Here is a 10,826-nt window from a genome sequence, read left to right as displayed (position 1 = left end):
ACACACACACACACACACACACACACACACACACACACACACACACACATAAACACACAAAGACCTTTCCCATGAAATGCTCTAATACCACATGGTGACCCCTGGTGCACTTACAGAACAAAGGATTGAGGGAATGTCAAAGGAGAGCAAGACAGCTGCCATATAGGGCCCTCTCTCCCTGGAGGCTGAGAGACAGGCCTGCAACAGCCAGAGCAAGAAGGTAAGGGGCTGCTGCAGCAGCCTTGGCCCCAGAGACCACATCTTCCACCAAACTGTGAGCAGGCTTCCAGTTGCTAACCACGTCTTCCTGGGACTCTGGAGGGTTGACATCTGCCAGGAGTGTCACAGCCTGAGATCAGCTCCCCAGAGGAGACACACAGCATACCTGGGACTGTGCAATAGTGTCACACCAGGGAAACTGAGCAGCCAGGACTGAGGAGGTTAGGAAGACTCACAGAGCACCTGGGGCAGTGCATTTTTCAAGTACCCAGTCTCCTGAGATGCTCTGGACCTGGGAAGGGCACAAAAAACACAGGCCACCTGGGTCTGTGACCCTGTGGAGCACCTGAGATCCTGAATGGCTTAGTCCCAGGAACCTCACAAAACACAGGGCCCACCTGGGACAGTGCCCCTGCAGAGCACCCTGGAGCCTGAGCAGTATGGACCTGGGAAGTACATGATGCCTTGGATTGTGGCAAACCCAGCATGGTCCATCCACTGAGAACAATCCCCACACATGCCAGTGGTATTTGTTTGCATTGTCACTCCCTTCCCAGAATGCAACTGAACAGGTGAGCATAAATAAGTGGACATCTTCACTCCCTTGTGTCAGGGTGGAAATTAGACACTGAAGAGACTTGCAGACAGAGGAAGCAAAAATAAACAAAGAAGGGGCATCCCCAATGGAAATGACAGGTGCAACAGATTAAAACCCATTTAATACTGAGACTGTGCATTTGAGGGGCACCTATAGAACTTGAGAAAAAGTACAAACTGGAACAAGCGACTATCTGACACTGAACTGACCCTGCACTACCCACAACAGCTCCAGAGAAATCCCCAGATATATTTTCACTATTATAATTTTTTTAATTGTTTTTTTTAATCAGTTCTTTATTACTCCCTTAACTTTCATTTTTATAGCCTTTCAAAAGAAACTCTATTTTCTAAAACAAATTCCATACATATTAAAAAAAAATTTGTGATTGATTTTGTTTGTATTTTTTATATTGTATTTTTGAGAGTCTAGCCTCTATTCTAAGTTCTTAATCTTTGCTTTTTATTACTTGTTACCAATTTTGTACCTTTAATGATCTAATCTTGAGTACCTATTTTCACTTGGGGATTTGATTACTGGTTTCATTGCTCTCTCCCCTTTTGATTCTCCTTTTTCTCCTCCAGGTCACCTCTATCTAAGTTGTGGTACATAAACACAATGGAATATTACTCAGCTATAAAAAGGAACACATTTGAGTCAGCTCTAATGAGGTGGATGAAACTGGAGCCTATTATAGAGAGTGAAGTAAGTCAGAAAGAGAAACACCAATACAGTATATTAATGCACATATATGGAATGTAGAAAGATGGTAATGATGACTCTGTGCAAGACAACAAAAGAGACACAGATGTCAAGAACAGACATTTGGACTATGTCAGAGAAGGAGAGGGTAGGACAATTTGAGAGGATAGCATTGAAGCATGTATATTACCATATGTATAAGAGATGACCAGTGCAAGTCCCATGCATGAAGCAGAACACTAAAAGCTGGTGCTTTGTGAAAAACCAGAGGGATGGGGGTGGGGAGGGAGGTGGGATGAGAGGAGGGTTCAGGATGGGGGGGACACATGTACACCCATGACTGATCCATGTTGATGTATGACAAAGCCCACTACAATACTGTAATGAAATAAGCCTTCTATTAATGTCATAAAATTAAAAACAAACAAACAAACAAACAAAAACACTCTTCTCGGGGTCCAGTTTCCAAAAAACACTTACCACTTTCTATTTCTACAGCATCACTTTATTTTTTCTATTCAGAAACAGCCATTTGTAAGTCAAAGCTACTTCTTTTTTCCTTGATAAAATGTAATTCCATTTTCATACCTACTTTACTGACAACATACATCCTCCTTTTCTTATGTAACCATGAACTATCTTTTAAATCAACAATATGTAGATTGGTGAATATAAATCCTAACAATAATTTCTTTAAAAAGGTGCTTTTTTTATAGAAAAATATTTCAGTGTGTCACCAATCATATTTATTAATAGTACAAAATGTCTTTGGTTTTTCTGCAAGAGGAAGCCAGTGTTCAGTAATTCATGTTTAAATTTATTATTCTATTTGGGAATGACCAATAAACTTCCATCACTTAATTTAACATAACTATAGAAATTCAAGTTACCAAAACCTTGAGAGGCCATTTTAGATAGATATTGCTAAAGTATAAATATTCTTTAAAAAATTGATTTATTTATTTAAACTGGAGGCAAAACACTTTACAATATTGTAATGTTTTCTTTCTTTTCTTTTTTTTTTTTTTTTTTTTTTTTGGCCATACGTTGACATGAATCAGCCATGGGTGTACATGGGTCCATCATCTTGAACCCCCCTCCCACCTCTCTCTCCATCCCATCCCTCAGGGTCATCCCAGTACACCAGCCCTGAGGACCCTGTCTCATGCACCGAATCTAGACTGGCGATCTATTTCACATACGGTAATATACATGTTTCAATGCTATTATCTCAAAACATCCCACACTCAGCTTCTCCAACAGGATCCAAAAGTATGTTCTTTATATCTCTATCTCTTTTAATGCCTCACATATAAGGTCTTTGTTACCATCTTTCTAAATCCCACATTTATGCATCAATATGCTGTATTGGTGTTTTTCTTTCTGACTTACTTCACTCTGTATAATAGGCTCCAGTTTCATTCACCTCATTATAACTGATGCAAATGCATTCTTTTAATCAGAGAGGCAATGGCACCCCACTCCTGTACTCTTGCCTGGAAAATCCCATGGATGGAGGAGCCTGGTGAGATGCCATCTATGGGGTCACACAGAGTTGGACACGACTGAGAGACTTCACTTTCACTTTTCACTTTCATGCATTGGAGAAGGAAATGACAACACACTCCAGTGTTCTTGCCTGGATAATCCCAGGGATAGGGGAGCCCAGTGGGCTGCCTTCTATGGGGTCACACAGAGTCAAAGACAACTGAAGCGACTTAGCAGCAGCAGCAGCATTGTGTATATGTACCAAAACTTTCTTATCCATTTGTCTGCTGATGGACATATAGGTTGCTTCCATGTCCTAGCTATTGTAAACAGTGCTACGATGAACATTGGGGTACATGAGTCTCTTTTAATTCTGGTTTCCTCAGGGTGTATGCCTAGCAGTGGGATTGCTGGGTCACATGGCAGTTCTATTTCCAGGTTTTAAGGAATCTCCACACTGTTCTCCCTAGTGGCTGTACTAGTTTGCATTCTCACCAACAGTGTAAGAGGGTTCCCTTTTCTCCACACCATCTCCAGCATTTATTGTTTGTAGACTTTGATAGCAGCCATTCTGACCAGTTGAGCTATTTCAAATCCTGAAAGATGATGCTGTGAAATTGCTGTACTCAATTTACCAGCAAATTTGGAAAATTCAGCAGTGGCCACAGGACTGAAAAAGGTCAGTTTTCATTCCAGTCCCAAAGAAAGGCAATGCCAAAGAATGCTCAAACTACTGCAAAATTGCACTCATCTCCAACGCTAGTAAAGTGATGCTTAAAATTCTTCAAGCCAGCCTTCAGCAATACGTGAACCATGAACTTCCAGATAGATGTTCAAGCTGGTTTTAGAAAAGGAACCAGAGATCAAATTGCCAACATCCGCTGGCCCATGAAAAAGTGAGTGTTCCAGAAAAACATCTATTTCTGTTTTATTGACTATGCCAAAGCCTTTGACTGTGTGGATCACAATAAACTGTGGAAAATTCTGAAAGAGATGGGAATACCAGACCACCTGACCTGCCTCTTGAGAAACCTATATGCAGGTCAAGAAACAACAGTTAGAACTGGACATGGAACAACAGACTGGTTCCAGATAGGGAAAGGAGTATGTCAAGGCTGTATACAATCACCTGCTTATTTAATTATATGTAGAGCATATCATCTCACCCTGGTCAGAATCAGTTCAGTTCAGTTGCTCAATCATGTCCAACTCTTTGTGACCCCATGAATCGCAGCACACCAGGCCTCCCTGTCCATCACCAACTCCTGGAGTTCACTCAAACTCACGTCCATCGAGTCAATGATGCCATCCAATCATCTCATCCTCTGTCGTCCCCTTCTCCTCTTGCCCCCAATCCCTCCCAGCATCAGAGTCTTTTCCAATGAGTCAACTCTTCGCATGAGATGGCCAAAGTACTGGAGTTTCCGCTTCAGCATCATTCCTTCCAAAGAAATCCCAGGGCTGATCTCCTTCAGAATGGACTAGTTGGATCTCTTTGCAGTCCAAGGGACTCTCAAGAGTCTTCAACAACACAGTTCAAAAGCATCAATTCTTCGGTGCTCAGCTTTCTTCACAGTCCAACTCTCACATCCATACATGGCTACTGGAAATACCATAGCTTTGACTAAATGGACCTTTGTTGGCAAATGTCTCTGCTTTTGAATATACTATCTAGGTTGGTCATAACTTTCCTTCCAAGGAGTAAGCATCTTTTAATTTCATGGCTACAATCACCATCTGCAGTGATTTTGGAGCCCCCCAAAATTAAGTGTACCACTATTTCCACTGTTTTCCCATCTATTTCCCATGAAGTGATGGGATCAGATGCCATGATCTTAGTTTTCTGAGTGTTGAGCTTTTAGCCAACTTTTTCACTCTCCTCTTTCACTTTCATCAAGAGGCTTTTTAGTTCCTCTTCACTTTCTACCGTAAGTGTGGTTTCATCTGCATATCTGAGATTATTGATATTTCTCCTGGCAATCTTGATTCCAGCTTGTGTTTCTTCCAGTCCAGCGTTTCTCATGTTGTACACTGCATATCAGTTAAATAAGCAGAGTGACAATATGCAGCCTTGATGTACTCCTTTTCCTATTTGGAACCAGTCTGTTGTTCCATGTCCAATTTTAACTGTTGTTTCCTGACCTGCCTATAGGTTTCTCAAGAGGCAGGTCAGTTGGTCTGGTGTTCCCATCTCTTTCAGAATTGTCCACAGTTTCTTGTGATCCACACAGTCAAAGGCTCTGGCATAGTCAATAAAGCAGAAATAGATGTTGTCCATAGGTGTTGATTTATCTCTGGGCTTTCTATTTTGTTCCATTGATCTATATTTCTGTCTTTGTGCCAGTACCATACTGTCTTGATAACTGTAGCTTTGTAGTATAGTCTGAAGTCAGGCATGTTGATTCCTCCAGTTTCATTCTTCTTTCTCAAGAATTGTTTGTCTATTCAAGGTTGTTGTTGTTGTTGTTTTTGTATTTCCACACAAATTTTGAAGTTACTAGTTCTATTTCTGTGAAAAATACCATTGGTAGCTTGATAGGGATTACATTGAAATGCAGATTGCTTTGGGTAATATACTCATTTTCACTATATTGAGTCTTCTGCTCCCTGAATATGTTATATTTCTTCATCTATTTGTGTCATCTTTGATTTCTTTCATTAGTGTTTTATAGTTTTCTCTATATAGGCCTTTTTTTTTAGGTAGATTTATCCCTAACTATCTTATTATTTTCAGTGCAATGGTGAATGGAATTGTTCCTTAATTACTCTTTCTGTTTTCTCAGTGTTAGTGTATAGGAATGCAAGGGATTTCTGTGTGTTTATTTTATATCCTGCAACTTTACTATATTCATTGCTTAGCTCTAATAATTTTCTCGTGGTGTCTTTAGCATTTTCTGTGTAGAAGATCATGTCATCTGCAAACAGTGAGAATTTTGCTTCTTCTTTTCCAATCTGGATTCCTTTTATTATTATTATTATTTTTCTGTTCTGATTGATTTGCCTAAAACTTCCAAAACTATGTTGAATAGTATTGGTGAGAGTGAGCACCCTTGTTTTGATCCCGACTTTAGGGGAAATGCTTTCAATTTTTCACCATTGAGGATAATGTTTGCTGTGGGTTTATCATATATGGCTTTTATTATGTTGAGGTATGTTCCTTCTATAGCTGCTTTCTAGAGGGTTTTTATCATAAATGGATGTTGAATTTTGTCAAAGGCTTTCTCTGCATCTATTGAGAAAATCGTGTGGTTTTTATCTTTCAATTTGTTAATGTGGTGTATCCCATTGTCTGATTTGCAATTATCGAAGTATCCTTGAACCCCTGGGTTAAGGCCCAGTAGGTCATGGTGTATGATCTGTTTAATATGTTGCCAGATTCTGTTTGTTAGTATTTTGTTGAGGACTTTTACATCAATGGTCATCAATGATATTGGTCTGTAGTTTTTTTGTGTGTGTGTCATTTTTGTCTGGTTTTGGTATTAAATTATGGTGGCTTCATAGAATGGGTTTGGCAGTTAAAAGTCCTCTGCAATTTTCTGGAAGAGTTTGAGTAGTATAGGTGTTATCTCTTCTCCAAATTTTTGGTAGAATTCACCTGTGAAGCCAAATGGTCCTGGGCTTTTGTTCGTTGGAAGATTTTTTTATTACAGTTTCGATTTCCATGCTTGTGATGGGTCTATTTCTTTCTGATTCAGTTTTGGAAGGTTATACTTTTCTAAGAAGTCATTCATTTCTTCCAAGTTGAACATTTTATTGTATATAGTTGCTGATAGTCTCTTATGATCCTTTGTATTTCTGTGTTGTCTGTTGCAATTTCTCCATTTTCATTTCTAATTTTGTTGATTTGATTATTCCCTCTAGTTTTCTTGATGATTTGGCTAACCATTTGTCTATTTTATTTTTCTTCTAAAAAAACAAGCTTTTAGTTTTGTTTATTTTTGTTGTAGTCTCTTTTGTTTCTTTTTTTTTTTTTCATTTATTTCTGTGTTAATTTTTATGATTTCTTTCCTTCTACTAACCCTGGGGCTCTTCATTTCTTCTTTTTCTAGTGCTTTAGGTGTAAAGTTAGGTTATTTATTTGATTTTTCTCTTGTTTCTTGAGGTAAGCTTGTATTGCTCTGAACCATCCCCTTAGCACTGCTTTTACTGAATCCCATAGGTTTTGGCTTGTCGTGTTTTTATTTTCATTTGTTTCTATGCATATTTTGATTTCCTTTTTGATTTTTCCTGTGATTTGTTGGTTATTCAGAACCATGTTGTTTAGCCTCCATATTTTTGTATTTATAATATTTTTTTTTCCCTGTAGTGGACATCCCATCTTATCACAATGTGATTAGAAATGATGCTTGAGATGATTTCAAATTTTTTTTTTAAATTTACCAAGCCTAGATTCATGGTCCAGGATGTAATCTATCCTGGAGAATGTTCTGTGTGCACTTGAGAAGAAGGTGAAATTTGTCATTTTGGGGTGAAATGTCCAATAGATATCTATTCAGTCTAACTGGTCCACTGCATCATTTGAATTTTTTGTTTCCTAGCTAATTTTCTGTTTGTTTGATCTACCCATAGGTGTGAGTGTGGTATTTAGTCTCCCACTATTATTGTGTTACTGTTAATTTCCCTTTCATACTTGTTTGCATTTGCCACACATATTGTGGTGCTCCTATGTTGGGTTCATATATATTTAAAATTGTTATATCTTCTTCTTGAATTAATCCTTTAATCATTATGTAGTGTCCTGCTTTTTCTCTTTTCACGGCTATTTCAAAGTTTATTTTATCTGATATGTGTATTGCTAATCCTTCTTTGTTTTGTTCTTCATTTCCATGAAATATCTTTTTCCAGCCCTTCACTTTCAGTCTGTATGTGTCCCTTGATTTGAGGTGGGTCTCATATATATAGAATATATAGGGATCTTGTTTTCATTTCCATTCAGCCAGTCTTTATCTTTTGGTTGGGGCATTCATCCCATTTGAATTTAAGGTAATTATTGATAAGTATGATCTTTTGCTATTTACTTTGTTGTTTTGGGTTCAAGTTTATAAATCTTTTCTGTTTCCTTTCTAGAGAAGATACTTGAGCATTTGTTGAAGAGCTGGTTTGGTGACACTGAATTCTCAGCTTTTGCTTGTCTGTAAAACTTTTGATTTGTCCTTCATATTTGAATGAGATTCTTGCTGAGTATAGTAATCTGGGTTGTACATTTTTCTCTTTCATCACTTTAGGTATATCCTGCCATTCCCTTCTGGCTTGAAGAGTTTCTATTGAAAGATCAGCCATTATCCTTATGGGAATCCCCTTGTGTGTTATTTGTTGCTTTTCCCTTGCTGCTTTTAATATTTGCTCTTTGTGTTTGATCTTTGTTAATTTGATTAATATGTGTCTTGGGGTGTTTTGCCTTAGGTTTATCTTATTTGGGACTCTATGGATTTCTTGGACTTGGGTAGCTATTTCCTGCTCCCTTTTAGGGAAGTTTTGAACTATCTTCTCCTCAAATATTTTCCCATGCCCTTTCTTTTTGTCTTCTTCTTCTGGGACTCCTATGATTTGTATGTTGGAGCATTTAACATTGTCCTAGTGTCTCTGAGTTTGTCCTCATTTCTTTTAATTCTTTTTTCTTTTTTCCTCTCTGCTTCATTTATTTCCACCATTCTATCTTTCGCCTCACTTATCCGATCTTCTGCCTCAGTTATTCTACTCTTGGTTACCTCCAGGGCTTTTGATCTCAATTATTGCATTATTCATTATTAATTCACTGTTTTTTACTTCTTTTAGGTCCTTCTTAAAATTTTATTGCATCTTCTCAATCCTTGTCTCTAGTTTATTTATCTGTTAGTCCACTTTGTTTTCAAGATTTTAGATCATCTTTTCTATCATTATTCTGAATTATTTTTCAGCTAGACTCCCTATCTGCTCCTCTTTGGTTTGGTTTGGTGGGCATTTATCATGTTCCTTTACTTGCTGAATATTTATCTGCCTTTTCATTGCTGTGTTTGGGGTCGCCTTTCTGTATTCTTGCAGTTTGTGGTTACTCTTTATTGTGGGGGTTCCTCCCTTTGGGTGGGCTTTGGACTAGTAACTGTCAAGATTTCCTAGTTAGGGAAACTTGTGTCTGTGTTCTGGTGGGTGGAGCTGGATCTCTTCTCTCTGAACTGCAATTAAGTGTCCAGTAGTGAGTTTTGGGGTGTCTATGGGTTTGCTGTGACTTCGGGAAGCATATATTTTAATGCTCAGGGCTATGTTCCTGCGATGCTGCAGAGTTAGCATGGTATGTCTTGCTATGGAACTTGTTGGCTCTCTAGTGGAGCTTTGTTTCAGTGTAAGTTTGTATTCTTTTGGATGAGCTCTTGTCAATTAATGTTCCCTGGAATCAGGAGTTTTCTGGTGTTCTCAAGTTTTGGATTTAAGCCTCCTGCCTCTGGCTTTCAGTCTTATTCTTACAGTAGCCTCAAGATTTCTCCATCCACACAGTACTGACGATTTGGGAGAATGGCACTGAAACATGTATACTATCATGTAAGAAACGAATCGCCAATCTATGTTTGATACAGGATACAGGATGCTTGGGGCTGGTGCACGGGGATGATCCAGAGAGATGATATGGGGTGGGAGGTGGGAGGGGGGTTCAGGATTGGGAACTCACGTACACCCGTGGCGGATTCATGTCAATGTATGGCAAAACCAATACAGTATTGTAAAGTAAAATAAAATAGAAATTAAAATTTTAAAAAAAAATCTAGATTAATGGTGAAAAGATTCTCCACAGTGAGGGACACCCAGAAAGGTTCACAGAGTTACATGGAGAAGAGAAGAGGAAGAAGGGAGATAGAGGTGACCAGGAGGAGAAGAGGGGGTGTCAAAAGGAGAGAGACCAATCTATCCAGTAATCAGTTCCCTACGTGTTCTCCACAGCTTAGAACATCCAGAGAGATTCACAGAGTTAAGTAGAGAAGAGAAGGGTTATGGAGGAGATAGAGGTGACCTGGTGGAGCAAAGGAAGAGTCAAAAGGTGAGAAGAAATCAAACCAGTAATCACACCCCTACGTAAAAATGGGTACTGAAGATTAGATTCTTAAAGGTAAAAAATTGATAACAAATACCAAAAAGCAAAGATTAAAAATCTAGAGTAGAGGTTAGACTCTCAAAAATACAATATTAAAAATACCAAACAAAATCAATCTTAGAAAGTATAATGTGTATATATATATATATATATAATTTGCTTTAAAAATAAGAGCTCTCTTTTTGCAAGGTAATAGTAGGTTATAAAAATGAAAATTAAAGGAATAATGAAGAACTCAAAATAAAAAAATAATTAAGAAATATTTTAAAACGCTAATAGTAAAAATATATCTATTAATTTCTCTGGATCTGTTTAGGGCAGTGTGGGGTCAGTTCAGTTTCAGATAGTTCCTTGTTCCAGCTTATACTTCTTCCCCAGGTCTATAGGTCCCTTCCAATGCTTAGTCAATGGTAACTACTTGGTTTTAATCTGTTGCACCTGTCACTTCCAGAGTGGCTCCCACTTCTTTGTTTATTTTGGCTTCCCCTGTTTGCAAGTCTCTTCAGTGTCTAATTTCTGCCCTGACACAAGGGGACAAAGGTGGTCACTTATTTAGCCTCACTTGTTCAGTTGTGTCGTGGGGAAGGAGGAACACTGCAAACAAATATCACTGGCATGTGTGGGGATTTCTCACAGTGTATGGACCACACTGGGTTTGACCCAGCTCAGGGTTGCATGTGATTTCCCATCTACACTACTCACCCTCCAGGGTACTATGCAGTGCACTCTCCAAAGTGGACCCTGACTTTCGTGCAC

Source organism: Oryx dammah, unplaced genomic scaffold (genome assembly GCF_014754425.2).
Source record: "Oryx dammah isolate SB20612 unplaced genomic scaffold, SCBI_Odam_1.1 HiC_scaffold_23, whole genome shotgun sequence".
Classification (NCBI taxonomy): Eukaryota; Metazoa; Chordata; class Mammalia; order Artiodactyla; family Bovidae; genus Oryx; species Oryx dammah.
This window is presented reverse-complemented; position numbering follows the sequence as displayed.